Source organism: Schistocerca nitens, chromosome 2 (assembly GCF_023898315.1).
Source record: "Schistocerca nitens isolate TAMUIC-IGC-003100 chromosome 2, iqSchNite1.1, whole genome shotgun sequence".
Lineage (NCBI taxonomy): Eukaryota > Metazoa > Arthropoda > Insecta > Orthoptera > Acrididae > Schistocerca > Schistocerca nitens.
This window is the reverse complement of record NC_064615.1, coordinates 574020979-574037014: the sequence shown is the minus strand read 5'-3', so window position 1 is coordinate 574037014 and position 16036 is coordinate 574020979. Positions and strand designations below refer to the sequence as shown.

At 39.5% G+C, this 16036-nt stretch overlaps 1 protein-coding gene across 1 annotated transcript in view; it reads right to left on the bottom strand.

Annotated features, from left to right (window-relative positions):
• Positions 1-8073: 8073 nt before the first annotated feature.
• The window catches only part of LOC126234498 (cilia- and flagella-associated protein 300-like), a 218671-nt gene continuing 210708 nt past the window's right edge, over positions 8074-16036 (bottom strand). Inside the window, exon 6 of the mRNA XM_049943193.1 lies at positions 8074-8338. The gene's annotated coding sequence lies outside the window, so the exon portion shown is untranslated. The remainder of the gene's footprint in view (positions 8339-16036) is intronic.

Sequence of the window (16036 nt, the reverse complement as noted above, 5' to 3'; positions counted from 1 at the left end):
ACCTGTGGTGCATTTGTCCTGGCTGTATCCTGTTCGGAGGACACAGCACATGTAGATCTATACTTTTCTACATTTATTCTTTGACTGACATTATAGCAAATGTCCTGGCTGTATCCTGTTCGGAGGACACAGCACATGTAGATCTATACTTTTCTACATTTATTCTTTGACTGACATTATAGCAAATGTTTCTACTCTAACTTTTTTCCCACCCTGTTGTATGTAAAATTATTCATGATACATCAGAAGGAGATTTCTTACTTTTTAAAAAAATTATTCTATGTTTTTTAAGAGATTAATGTAATCCAAATTTGTTTAACCAACAGACTTTTACACAATGTTTACAGCCATCCTTTCTGGACACTGCTTACACTTTGTTAAGAACAAAACCATGTACAATTGCCCATAGAGGAAACATTGATTCTCCAAGTGGAAACCTATATGTTACAAGCCTCATACCGCTACTTAGTTACTTGTTTATTATCATGGTGAAGGCAGCTGTTACTGGAAACTGAAAACACTGAAAGCAGGGTTGTTGCCATGACATGGGTTCTGTGATTGAAAAGAATTTACCATTTACCACAGACGGTTAAAAAGCAATATTTTACTATAATTATTTTATTCACAGCCTCATTCAGTTTCACAATATGTGCCTCCAGGTTCCACAGTAGCATTACTGGCACTCCCAGTTTCTATCAAGTTTATGGAAGGGAAGTGCAGGTAATTCCAAGATATGAAACTCAACTGGATAATGCACTTACTCTTTGAAAACAGTATTAGTGGAGAGGTAAGATGTGGCTAAGACAGGGACACAGTTAATTATTTTACTTTGTAGGTTGTTAACAGTTTTTAAAAAAATTAATTTTTTGTTGTTGTTTTTTTTTTGTGTGTGTGTGGGGGGGGGGGGGGGGGGGCGGGATGATAAGGGTCAAGAATTACTCTATTGCACAGCCATTCAATAAAGTGATATTTCTCAGCCAAAATGGATAGAATCTTCAATATCATTAATCAGTAGAGATTGTAAGTTCTAGTGGAAATGCAATCCCATGTAGAGTTTCAGAAAATTATATATAAGCAGCCCCAACATTACAGTTGTTGTAATGTAAAATCAACTTCTTGAAAGATAAGTGATTGAGTAACTAGTGAAGATTTACTGATTTGATCTCAAGGGAAAAAAGGGGATAGGTTGCCTGATCATATCGTGAGGCATGAAGGAATATTTAATTTGTAATTGACAGGAAGTGTGAGAGAAGAAAATGTATACTATGAGAATCTCAGAATTTATTCCATTAACCTTGCAAGGTTCGCAGGAGAGCTTCTGTAAAGTTTGGAAGGTAGGAGATGTACTGGCAGAAGTAAAGCTGTGAGGATGGGGCATGAGTCGTGCTTGGGTAGCTCAGATGGTAGAGCACTTGCCCGCGAAAGGCAAAGGTTCTGAGTTCGAGTCTTGGTCTGGCACACAGTTTTAATCTGCCAGGAAGTTTCACCTTCCACTTCTTTACGAGGTGACTTACTTGCAATTTGTAGCCACTCCTCTTTACTGGATAACCAGCTGCTGGAAACCCTCTTGACTTCTTCTCTGTCGAATAATGCTAGGTACAGGAATTTTTAGACTCTTTCTACTTATGAAACAAGTAGACATACAAACTTTCAAACTTTGTTTTTCGTCAATTAACGATGTATTTTACTTTCACTTTTGACCCTCACTTTCAACATAAATATATAACTTCCAGTAAGTCCCTCATACAGTCAAACGTCCGAAACAAATTAAATTACAGTTAAAAGAAAGTTGGCTTTGAAACCTTAACTTTTCTTAGCATAAATCAGAAAATAAGTCTTGCCTATAGCAAGTTTACATCAAGAGTTTCCAGGAGTTATTTTTCAACTGTCTTTGTTTTAATAACAATAGTCAATGACCCAATAAGCACAGACCTGCATATAAACTCCATGGTTCTTCCTTACACACACACACACACACACACTAAAATATCTATGGATTGCCCGACAGGCACTTGTTGGTGCCGTTCGTCTGCCGCATCTACTTTCTTCCCGCGACTGATTTTATGCACACACAAACATGTGATGCACAGTGTGGTGTCACCGCCAGACACCACACTTGCTAGGTGGTAGCTTTAAATCGGCCGCTGTCCATTAGTACATGTCAGACCCGCGTGTCGCCACTGATAGTGATCGCAGACCGAGCGCCACCACACGGCACGTCTCAAGAGACTTACTAGCACTCGCCCCAGTTGTACGGACGACGTAGCTAGCGATGCACACTGACGAAGCCTCGCTCATTTGCAGAGCCGATAGTTAGAATAGCCTTCAGCTAAGTCAATGGCTACGACCTAGCAAGGCGCCATTAGCATTACATAGCTTGTATCTAAAGAGTCTCACTTGTATCGTCAAGAGCGATGTACCACAAGGATGGATTAAAGTTAAGTATTCCAGGAGCTACGTACTTTTCTTTATAGCATTCATTACGTATCCTGTTTCAGACCTATCTACTAGCCTGCGTGAGTTAACGCGTGCCTTTCGGCTACTTCCAAGTGGCGTGGTTGTCTTACTACGCCACAACACACAGTAGGTAGAATTCTACCATCCCACACTCATATCCAGAATATCGTTTGCTCGAGACGGTAGAAGGCTGAGTGGTTCTAGAATTACACAGAAATTCTCAAATCGCTACATTGAATACGAGATACTTCATACATAATCATTATGCAAATAATATCAATCATAATAACATTTCATATCTTAACAGTATACATTTCTTACATATGTTTATATACATATCTTTCCTTTCAGTAACAAGTCTGTCCTCTCTTGAACAATCTTTCGCCTATTGTTTCTCTACTCTTTTCTCATTTTACTTTGTTATTAAGACATGAGCATTTACTCGTGGTTTTAGTCAGCTTTACTAATATTAAGGAATTGTGAGGACTCTTTTTCTTTATTTCCTTTTTCAATTGTAAACTTCAGGTGTTTATGACACGAGTACTCTATTTTCTATTCCTATCTTCTATACTCTTTTGACACTCATTTATTTCAATGAAACATGATAATGCTAGTCGTTCATAGAATTCACACTTCCTAGAATAATCCCTATAAAATTTGTGACCTTTGTCATGATACTGTTCCCTTCTCCTAGGACCTGCACCTATTTCTTGCTTTTAGGTTGACCTTATGAGAGCACTTCCTCTTTCCATTCTGGTAGGTATGCCCCTTAGGCCACAGATCGTCCTATCTCCACGTAGGTACACCTGCCCTTTATACTTAGTGAATGCCAGGTACGCCCCCCCCCCCCCCCCCCCCCTTATCATTTCTGAGTAGGCCTCACGGTTCGTTACCCTAGTATATATTTCTATGTATACCATAATTAAGTATCTTCTGGTAAAGATAACAAATCTATCTTAAACTTCACATTCATTCTTTAATATATCATTTACTCCCGAGAGTCCTTCTCTACTTATCAACTTCTGTATTTTCAATAAATACTATGTCTACATATACTATTTACGTCCCATTATCCTTCAATTTATCAGAGTATTTATTAAACTGGTGTTTCTTAATGATCAACATGACTTTTTTCCTCTCCCACTTTCATTTTCTTTCTTTGCTCACACCTCTTTCTTATTTATCCATTACTCATTACTACTTTATAGTTGTTCGTTATGTAGCATTTTCGTTCCTAAAACTTATATGCTTTTGTCTTTCTGTGCACAGGAGTTCATTGTGCCTATTCTAATCTCTATTTAGAACTGTCACTGTTCTTTGTTTAGGTGCACCTCTTCTTATGTATATTCAATGTAGAACAGTCATAGCTTCCTATATATGGGTGCATTGTTGTTACTCCGTCCATTAACTCAGAATGTTTACGTCCCTGGGGGATATACAATTTTTCATCCTTTACATTGTATTTCCCCTTCTCTAATCCAGTTGTGGGATCTAATAAAAATAACGTCTTAGGATGGATTACCATTTGTACCTGGTACAGTCCCTCATATTTTTGGAGAAACTTATGGGTCTCTTTCTTCAGAGTCGAGCTGTGAAGATGTTGTTTTATAAGAACCAGGTCATCGACTTGGTACTGAGGTTCCACAGCCTTTTCGTTATGCTTACTTACTCTCTGTAGCGCCTTTTTAATTAAATTCTTAGAAACTATTTCCTGATCTACTTTGTAATTGACACTAGGTTGTTCAGGCCAATTAAAACACTTAATTAGAGGTTCTCCTATAAAAGGTTTGCCTATAACTTCTAAAGGTGACAACTCAGTCAATTAATGGGGTAATTCATTTAGAATAAGTTCAAAATCCTTAATTTTCGTTGCCCACGAAGTATGTTTTTCATGGCAGTGTTTTCCTCATTACTACTAATTATGGGTTGGTTACCAAAACAAGATACTGCATTCCCATTCTGTGTTTTATGGTTACTTGGTACAAATTCTTGAGAAGCTACTGGATCTAAATTTGAAGGTGGATGTTTCTTTTGATAATTGTCGTTACAACTTTTCTTACTGTAATGGTGTACTTTTGCTAAGTTTGCCTCATACTTTTTAAAATTATTTCCACTATTTCTTTTATAGTTCAAACTCTCACTTTGGTGTAAAGTTTCATTGCAGTCCTTATTTATTGCATCAAGTGCATCAACAAAAAACAACAGCTCTTCTCTCTTCCAATCACTACACAAGTTGTCTTTTCTCGCATAGATTGGCAATTGTCTAATTAAAATACTTACTAATCCTTCTTCTTCCATTGGCTTATCTAAATACTTTGCTCATGTTAAATGCCAATCGTAATATTTCCTTATATTACCCCAAGTATTATTATAATATTTTGGGTGCCATAGATGTGTTATTAACTTTTCTTGAGCACTGGCAGACCAGTACTTCTCTTTAAATTTCTTTTGAAAGCCTCCCCAAGAGCAAAAATTCTCAATATTTACTGTTCCCCATTCTGAGGCTTCCCCTAGAAGGTACCCCAAAGCAAATTCAATCTTCTTGGAATCTTTCCAATTTTTTGGTAAAGCTTGGTTAAATCTTTTTAAGAAATAGGTTAGAAGTACATCTCCATCCAGCTTAAATTTAAGGAATTGTCTAGATAACCCTAAATTAGCTTCCCATTGCAAATCACTCACCATTTCACTAGTTAATGCAACATTAGGTGAAGTTACCCTTTTTTCTAGTTTATCTTGGTTAAGCTTAAACTTTGTCCACAGGTCGCCCATACCCTTCCTGTTATCACTAAGTTCAGAAGTAGAAATCAGCGATACATTCCCGGATGTTATTCTCTCGGTAACCTTTCAATATATAATTTCTCCAAATTGTTCCTCCAAACTAATTACATTTATAATATCAGAGTTAGCTATTTTCTCTTTGAAATTTCTTTTACATTATCTACCCATGTATTGACACCGGTAATTTGCGATTGAATGACTGGCATTAATTCATTCTGCTTATCTACACTCTCTTTCAAATTATTCAACCACTGCCTTACATCATTATACTTAACATTATACACATCTTCAAAAGATCCTAACTTTTCAATAAGTTCGGATTCTACATTATTACATTTGCTTTCAATGTTAAGTTCTAATCTTTTTGATAAATCCTGAAAAGTGTTACTCTGTTTCTGACCAAGGTCAGTGAACATATGATTTATATGAGTGGTCAAAGAATTTCTCAACTCGTTCTTTAAATCTACTTTTAAATTTTCTACTTTATTACTTATTGTGTCGAACTCAGTCTTCAAAGCACCCTTGCCTTCACATAGATTACTAAATTCTTTGCTTTGAGAGTCGACTTTGGAGTTTAACAAACCTAAATGTATTGTTTGAATATTTAGAGTTTCACTCTGAGCATTTAAAGCTTCACTCTGGGTATTTAGTTGAGAATTTACTAAGACCACTTCTTTACTTAGAGTCGCACTCTGAGCATTTAATTGAGAATTTAATGAGTTTAACCTAAGACTCTGAGCTTTGATTAAATTTATCAACTCACCCCAGTCAGACACTTCTTTGCTAATTTTCATGGCCATAGCTGGGTCTTGAGTTTCCCCAACTTGTTGTATATTTTCCATACTTTTATGTGCCTTAGCTCTTGTAAGCATTTAAAACTAACTTTACTTACTTTACTTTACATGTGGCAAGGGCCTTATCAACCATACGCCTGATCTATGAGCCTCTTCCACTTCTGCCTGTCCAATGTGTTGTTTGTCCAGTTGCTGTTACTGTTCATTCTAGTTTTGTCCTCCCGAATGTTATCCTGCCATCTGATTCTGGGTCTCCCTCTTCCTCTCGTCCCATCTATTGTTCTGCTGAATGCCCTTCTAGGTAGTCTATTCTCTGTCATTCTTGCTATATGGCCTGCCCAATTCAACCTTCTCCTCTTGAGCCCTTTGACGATGTTACGGTGTTTGTACAGCCCTCTTAATTCTCCATTTCTTCTTATTCTCCATTCCATGTTATTTTCGTCATATACAGGTCCAAAAATTTTCTTTAGTACTTTTCTTTTGAATATTAACAGTTTCTCTTCATCTTTCTTTCTAAATATTAATGTTTCACATCCATATAACATCACACATATAATGGTCGATTGATATAAGCAGATTTTGAAGTTACTCCTAAGTGATCTTTTTGTTAGAATTTTGATGAAACTAAAAAGTGTCTTGTTTGCTGTTGATAAACGGGCATATATTTCTATATCTGTTCTATTGTTATTACTAAAAAGATTTCCTAAGTGGTTAACAGTCTTGAAACTGAATCCTTCAACAGTCAGAGGTGCATCTTTTTTGGTTTTCTTACTTATGGGCAGGTATTCTGTCTTTTCTTCATTAACATGTAATCCTGTTTTCTCAGCAATTTTGTAGTAATTTTGTAGTAATTTTGCATCATTCTGGTTAATTCTCTTTTGGAACTACTTATTAGTGCTACATCATCTGCATAGGCAAGTCTTGTAATGTTCACATACTGAGCTGGATCCCTTGTGGAATGGTTTTAGAAAATTCTCTATCGATCTTCATTTAAAACTAACTTGATTACTTTAGTACAAAGTTGTAGAAGATACTGTTGAGTGAACTTTTATAGTGTAATTGTCATATTTAAAATTTAAAACTAACTTTAAATATGATAATTACACAATAAAAGTTCACTCAACAGTATCTTCTACAACTTTGTACTAAAGTAATCAAGTTTTGTTTCACGCTCATCCAGCGTAGAATTCACATTGCGTAGTTGAGCAGATGTGGAGGCAGGTCAGCACCGGTGACTAGCAGCTGGTGCCGGCAGCATTGGATGTATGTTGGCTTCCGTGTCTGCATCCCCGCAACGTGTGTGAGAGCTGTATACTCCCTGCACTGAATTTTCTTGGTTGAAGCGTTTTATGCATACTTCTTTTAGACAAATACGTAGAAATCTTCATTGCTGTTTTTATCATCGTGAATTTTTCATTTCTTCACCATTTTTTCATTTAAATTTTGCTCCATTGGATACTCGAACATATACCAATTTGTCGAAGTAATTCCCTTGTCTTATTATCTTTGGTTGCTATGGCAACATGTAACATCTTTTTCTCATTTTTGACTTAAAATTCCTGTTTTTTTGGTCCTTTCACACAAGTTGCCACATTCTAAGTGAAGTGTGAGTGTGAATGTGGGTTATTTCAATTTATTCCCCCAAACCACCTTCCACTTCTTTAGGAGGTGACTTACTTGGAATTTGCAGCCATCTTCTTTACTGGATAGCCGGTTGCTGGAAACCCTCTTGACTTCTTCTCCATTGAATAATGCTAGGTACAGTAATTTTTAGACTCTTTCTACTTATGAAATAAGTAGACATACAAACTTTGCTTTTCGCCACTTAACGATGTATTTTACTTTCACTTTTGACTCACACTTTCAGCATAAATATATAACTTCCATTAAGTCCGTCATACAGTCGAATGTCCAAAACAAATTTAATTACAATTAAAAGAAAGTTGGCTTTGATACCTTAACTTTTCTTAGCATAAATCAGAAAATAAGTCTTGCCTATAACAAGGTTATGTCAAGAGTTTTCAAGAGTTCTTTTTCAACTGTCTTTGTTTTAATAATAATAGTCAGTGACCCAATTAGCACAGACCTGCATATAAATTCCATGGTTCTTTCTTACACGCACACTAAAACATCTATGGATTGCCCGAGAGGTACTTGTTGGTGCCGTTCGTCCGCCGCGTCTCCTTTCTTCGTGCGACTGATTTTAAACCTGCACACACAAACATGTGACGCGCAGTAGGTAGGATTCTACCATCCCACCATGACAACCAGAATATCATGTGTCCAAGATGGTAGAAGGCTGAGAGGTTCTAGAATTTACAGAAAAATTCTCGAATCAATACAACTTCTGTGAAGTAAGCTAACAACAAATGATGACTAGCAGGAATCTACTCACACTTATGATTTAGTAACTACTTCTACATTACCTTCCATAGAACATTATTAGCAGTGTATATGCTAGTAAAGTGAATACAAACATTTCATTTAAACAGTTTTTACATCCTCGGTCCAAATATTTGGGTAGGCTTTACAGTGTTGATTAGTTTTGAGAAGCCTGGCAGGCCTTTCTGTCAGTTCTGTGTGTGTGGTTGGCAGTTATCAACACTAATTGAAATTACACAACAATATAATGAAAAGGATGGTTGCTATTCACCACATAGTGCAGATGCTGAGTTGCAGAAAGGCACAATAAAAAGACCGTCAGCAAGTTAGCTTTTGGCCAACAATCGCCTTTGTCAAAAATAGACAACTCTCACACACAGACACACACACACACACACTCAGAGAGAGAGAGAGAGAGAGAGAGAGAGAGAGAACTTATTGGTCATCATGCCCATGTAGAATGCAGCACAGTGGTTGCAGCTTAGTTTGCAGATCGTATGACTGGTTTCACAGGTAGCCCTGTTTTTGATGGGATAAATGGTGCTTGTAACCAGACTGGAGTAATTGGTGGTGGTGGGAGGATGTATGGGACAGGTCTTGCATCTTGGTTACTACAGGGATATGAGCCATGAGGGAAGGGGCTTGTAGCACGGTTGTGTAGGGATAGAAGAGGATATTGTGTGTGTTCGGTGTGCGGTGGAATACCACTGTGGGAGGAGCGAGAAAGATAGTGGGTAGGGCATTTCTCATGTCAGGGCATGATGGGAGGTAGTTGAAACCCTGGCAGAGAATGTAATTCAATTGGTCCAATCGTGGGTGGTAATATGTCACGAGGATGATGCTCCTCTGTGATCGGACAGTGTGACTTTGGGAGGTGTTGGGTGACTGGAAAGACAAGGCATGGGAGATCTCTTTTTGTACAAGGCTGGGAGCGTAATTACGATCTGTAAAGGCCTCATTGAGACTCTCAGTATATTGTGAGAGGGACTGCTCACCACTACAGATGTGATGGTCATGGTTGCCTAGGTTGTATGGAAGGGACTTCTTGGTATGGAATGGATGGCAGCTGTCGAAGTGTAGATGTTGCTGGTGGTTGGTAGGTTTGATACGGACATAGGTACTGATATAGCCATCTTTGAGGTGGAGGTCAACATGGAGGAAGGTGGCTTGATGGGTTGAGTAGGACGAGGTGAAGCAAGTGGGGAGATGGTTTTGAGGTTCTGGAGGAATGTGGATAGGGTATCCTCACCCTCAATCCAGATCCGAAGATGTGATTAATGAATCTGAAGCAGGTGAGGGGTTTGGTATTCTGGGTGTTCAGGAAGGATTCCTTTAGATGACCCATGAATAGGCTGGCATAGGATGGTGTCATGTGGGTGTAAAAAGCTGTACCCCACGTTTTGTTTGTAGGTAATGCCTTCAAAAGAGAAGTAATTGTGAGTGAGGAACTGTCATGGTGACTAGGAAGAAGGTGTTTGTTTTGGAATCCATAGGGCGTCTGGAAAGGTAGTGCTCAATAGCAGTAAGGCCATGGGCTTTAGGGATGTTAGTGTAAAGGGAGTGGCATCAATAATAACGAGCAGGGCACCATGTGGTAGAGGAATAGTAGCTGTGGAGAGTCGGTAGAGGAAATAGTTGGTACCTTTTATATAGGACGGTAGGTTATGGGTAATAGGCTGAAAGTGTTGGTCTATGAGAGCAGAGATTCTCTCAGTGGGGGCACAGTAACTGGCCACAATGGGGCATCCTGGGTGGATGGGTTTGTGGACTTCAGGGAGTGTGGGGACTGGTAGGGGGGAGGAGGGGTTGGGGTTGGTTTGTTTGGGGGAAGAGACCAAACAGCAAGGTCACCGGTCTAATCGGACTAGGGAAGGATGGGGAAGGAAGTCGGCCATGCCCTCTGAAAGGAACCATCCCGGCATTTGCCTGGAGCGATTTAGGGAAATCACGGAAAACCGAAATCAGGATGGCTGGATGTGGGATTGAACCGTCGTGCTCCCGAGTGCGAGTCCAGTGTAGGGGTGAGGAGACAGATGGACCCCAGGGGGAGGTTCTGGGATAGGCCTAAGGATTTGAGGAGAGACTGGAGATCCTGTAATTATATAGAACTACACACCACAGACATGGATTTCAAGCATGTGACACCTGAACTCATTACTGCTTGTATCCTAAGTGTGACAGTGAGGACTTTGGTAAATCAGTGTTTTAATAAATCAAACAATGTAAATTCCAAGTAGGAATATCAACAGTGTAGGAAAAGATAGATTTGCTACTTACCATAAAGAAGATATGTAAAGTTGCAAACAGCCACGATTAAAAGTCACTCAGAATGAAGTCACTCAGATATAGCTTTTAGTAACAGCCTTTGTCAGGTAAGACACACACACACACACACACACACACACACACACACACACACACACACACACACACACACACACACATGCATGCATACACAACTGCCAACTCCAGCGTCTTGGGCTGGAATGCAACATCATGTGGGATGCAAAAAGCAATCTGGACCAGGTGGGAAAGGGAAAGAGGAAAGGGGAGTAATAGTAGAGTACTGGTGGGGAGAGAGACAGATGTTGTCTGGTGAAGTGTGGAGGAACTAGACTCCTACAGGTGCAGCATCAGGTGGTTGTGGCACAGGGAGGTGGGGAAAAAATGGACGAAAAAGGAGAGGAGTGGGGAAAAATGGGCGGATGCATTGTTAGAGGGCTGCAAATAAAAAGAGTGAGGGATGTTGGTATATAGGCAGGTGGCGTTAACAGTGATGAGTAGGAATCCGGTAGGTAATGGGGTGGGGATGGTGGAGAGTTGGTGAAGGCAGTGGTTGGTGCCTTTGATGTGGGAGGCTAAATGACGGGCAATTGGTTGGAGGTGTTGGTCAATGAGTGCCCCATCCCTTTACCTCCTGGATCCCTACTTGTCACTGTTGATGCCACCTCCCTATACACCAACATCTCTCATGCCCATAGTCTTGCCACTATTGAACACTACCTTTCCTACTGCCCTCCAGACTTCAAACTCAATACCTCATTCCTCATACACCTTACTAACTTTGTCCTAAACCACAACCGCTTTTCATCTGAAGGGAGGGTATACAAACAAATCCATGGCACAGCCATGGACACCTGCACAGCACTTTGTTATGGGCCATCTAGAGGAGACCTTTCTATCCTCCCAAAACACCAAATCCCTAGTCTGGTTGAGGTTCATTGATGATATCTTCATTATCTGGACCCAGGGCCAAGACAGCCTATCTTTGTTTCTTCGCAACCACAACATCCTCTCACCCATCCGCTTCATGTGATCCTCCTCCTCAACCCAGCATGCCACCGACCTAGATGTTGACCTCCTCCTCTCTGATGACTCCATCTGCACCTCTGTCCACAGTAAACCAACCAACCACCAACAGTACCTGCATTTTGACATCTGTCATCCCTTTCACACCAAAATATCTATCCCATACCGGCTGGCGATCCAGGGACAGCGTATCTTTAGTGACAAAAACTACCTTGCTCAGTATGCTGAGGATCTCACCTAGGTCTTCACAGACAGGCACTATCTGTCAGACCTAGTCCGCAACCAGATCTCCCGCCAGCTTTTCTGAACTGTGTAGAAGGGAGTTATCCTTACAACACATTCTCCACTCCCATAATTATCCTGGTCTCAACCTATGGTAACACATATCCCCAAAACTTCCACCCAACAGTTTCCACCCCCTATGCCCTAATGTCTCCTCTCCTTGCTTGTCTTCCACCCTGTTTATTTTCAGGCCTCTGCCAGTGCATCTGCCCATCTTTCCCTGTTCCTGTCCTTTACTTTTCCTTTTTTCCCCACCTCCCTACCCCACAACCACTGACATTGTGCCTGTTGGAGTCTAGTCCCTGCACACTCCACCAGATAGCATTCATCTCTCTTCCCACACGTACCCTACTATTCCTTCCCATTCCCCTTCCTCTTCCCGTTCCCCACGTGCTCCAGATTGCTGCTTGCATCCCACGTGATGTTGCATTCTGGCTCGAGATGCTGGAGTTGGTGGTCGTGTGTGCATGAAGTGTGCTTGCTAGTGTGTGTGTGTGTGTGTGTGTGTTGACTGATGAAGGCTATGGCCAAAAGCTACATGTGAGTGACTTTTAATTGTGCCTGTCTGCAACTTGATGTATCTTTACAGTAAGTGTTTTAATAATGTTGAAAGAAAATGATCAGCATTATTTTTGATGGGGTTTATGGTTTTTTTCAAATGTATTTACATTAAAATAAACACACTGACTGTTCCTAACAGAAACTGTGATGAAAGACTGTGTGGTCTCTGGCATATGCAGAAAATACGAAGCTACACCAGGTATCTTCATCACTACTCAGTTAACAGTCCAAATAACAGTTACTTAATTTCTCTTGATCTCAGTAATTGCTTCCATTGTGAAATTAAACCCTTGAACATCAACTTCATGTATACATTTGCAAATGTACTCTATAGATTTAGTTGAGTTTCAATAGTCAACATTGATATGTACCTCACATAAGATGGGTAAATAGTATAATTCATAACTTTAAATGTCAACAGGCCAATAACAGCAGCTGTCACATTAATATGGGGGTATTAATAAATTATCAGCCAAACTTCACCTTCAATACACAGGGTTAGGTCCTTAAAAAAAGGGGGAGGGGATGATTTTAAAGAATTTCCTGTCCTGCTTGCTAGATCACTGATTTCCAGCCTCCTCTGAGAACTAAAAAACTCACTATTGTAGTTGTTATTTTAATAGACTAAGTTAACACTGTAGTGCCCCCAGAATTTTACGAAAGTCTGGAGTCACTTTTGTTCCAGCCACTTCGAACACATGTTATTTTGTAGTGGGTTGTAGCATAAACAGATACACACTGCCGCAGAACGTTATTTGTGCAGGCTAACCGAGAAAGAAGAGCAAAACCGGGCCAACAAGTGTCGCGCTCGATTGCAGCAAAGAGAAAAGAAAAACTTCTGGGCCAGAATTCCGTGGACGAATTTCATGCACGAAAAACATTGGTGATTGTTGTGTGTTGTGGAGAGACAACGGAAGAAAAAAAATGATTATTATTAATAGTGACTTGGTCTCGAGCAGACGGACATGTATATTAATATTGTATTGTTGAGAAAAAAATTTATTTATTGGTTGACTTCAGTCGTGTGCGAATGCCCTAAGAAAGTGTGGGCTTACTGTTTAATGTGGCAGTGAAATGGTGTATTGAATTTTGAATATAGAATATGTTAACAGCAACTGCATTTTGAGAGAGTCTTTATTTGCACTAGATAATAGGATTTTGGGAATAGTAGATGAATTTTCACCTTCTTCAAAATATAAAATCTTCCGAGAAGAGTTTGATGCAAGCAGAAGATGCCGGAGCTGCGGGGAAGCTGAGCCTGTATCTGGCATTCAAGTAAGTTCACACTGATAATCCAAGGAGCGTGGCTCTAAGTTTTAGAGGAGATGCAACAGGGCACCGCAACACCTTCATTCCCTCTAGAGAATTTGGAGATGGCACGGTGATACATAATTTCTATGAGCTCAGCCCCTCAACCAAAATTCTAAGATTCTGTATGCACCACGTCTTGCAACAGGTTCATATAGAACAGAACTAATGTCATATTTATGTACATCAGTGTGAATAACACTAGTGCTTTCCGATGAACAGGTTTTTCTCAAAACACAGTCAGATCATCGTTACAGCAATTGCACTCCTTAGGTTCACATATTCTTGGCTGTAAGCTAGCTCTGATTCAATTTAGTGCAGAGAATTTGCCTGTTTCCAGTTTTAGTGTGCACATCTGCAATAATCAGTTTCAGGAGTTGCTTGGAATAAAGCAGGAAATGGTGTTGTCTTGTTGATCCATAAAAGTAACTTTCATGACATTTATACGCTGGTCATGCCTTTTACAGCTTGGCTGGTTGTTTAACTGAATAAAGAAAATTGATGTAATAACTCTCTTGGTGTCCCAAAAACTGTTTGGGCATTGAATCATATCTAGAAGCAATGAATCTGAACAACTATAACTGTGTTGTCATCAAATTTTCATAAAAAAATAACTTGGTTCTTCTCAGCCTCTACTATGGTAATTGCTAATCATCTACAGTGAGAGCATTGAAGCAATGCCCATGCTTACCATGGAAAATCCTTACACTGATTAGAATTCCACTGATCCATTTCTGTTTGAAAAGAGTGACACAGATGATTTTTTTGTGAAGCAGTTGCTGTAACCCTTCAACTGTGTTCCATCATTCCTGAATGGAACAGGAAAGGGGGAAGTTGACACTGTTAACTGAAATATACTGCATGCTACAATGTAAACTGGCTTGGAGAATACAGATGTAAATGTAGATGTAGGTCTGGGAAAAGTGTTAATTTGATAGCAATGGATGTTAGTTGAGTATATACTGAGTGGGACTGATACAAGCAATGCCCGGTTTTAAATTTTGAGACATTATCATGAGTGACACACAAAGAATTATTTGGAGCCTGGAAGCATATGCCATGAGAACAGGCAGTTTGCTGGGATCTATAAGAGTATATGGTTGATATGCATTAACTATAGCCAATTAATTGAGCCAAGTTAAGTCCTGAATTAGTGAGGGCCCAGCATTAAACTTACATACAACAGGTGAGTTTATGGTAACGGGATGCATGTAGAGGGTATACTGAATGAGCAGTCCCACAAATATCTGCACATAAATATATATTTCCACAGTAGTCGTACACATGTACACAGCAAGAGACATAAAAGTAGACTCCTAGAATAACATGGCGGCTCCAATGTCTGATCTTAGTCAAAGATCATGTTGTTCACGGTCGATATGACCTATCGACGCCACAAGTTATTTTAGTATTGAGAAATGTGACACACTGAGAAGATATTTACTGAGTTGTACAGAACTGATTTTCTTATTAAATATAAACTTTTGGTGGGATTACATTTGCTCCCTACCATTTCAGAAACCCGTGTATAACAAATAGCTGCAATTAAACAAATTTCTATGGTACTGAGTGTTAAACAGGCATATTCCAACATCACTTCACAAGGTACAGAATTAATACATTAGATATGCACTATACAGCAACTTTCAGTCCACAATCAGTCTCTTATCACTATTGAACCTCTCTCATGATGGAAATATATTAGATCTAATGGCAACAAACAGACCTGACCTCGTTGTGGATGTCCACATCGAAACTGCTACCAGTGATCATGACGTGGTTGTGGCAACAATGATTACCAAAGTATGAAGAACAACTAAAACAAGCAGGAAGATATATATGTTTAGTTAACTAGAAAAAAAGTCAGTAGTATCATATCTCAATGAGGAACTTGAAACCTACAGCATAGGGCACGAGCATGTAGGACAGCCATGGCTCAAGTTTAAAAGAATAGTTGACCATGCACTGGATGCATATGTACCCAGTAGAACAGTCCATAATGGAAGGGAACCTCAATGGTATACAGTCACTGTTAAGAAACTTCTAAAGAAACAGAGATTACTTCATAATCAATGTAAAATAAAGTGTAGCGCTGTAGATAGAGAGATGCTGAATCAAACTTGTTTGGCTGTCCAGGGAGCAGAGTGTGATGCCTTCAATGACTA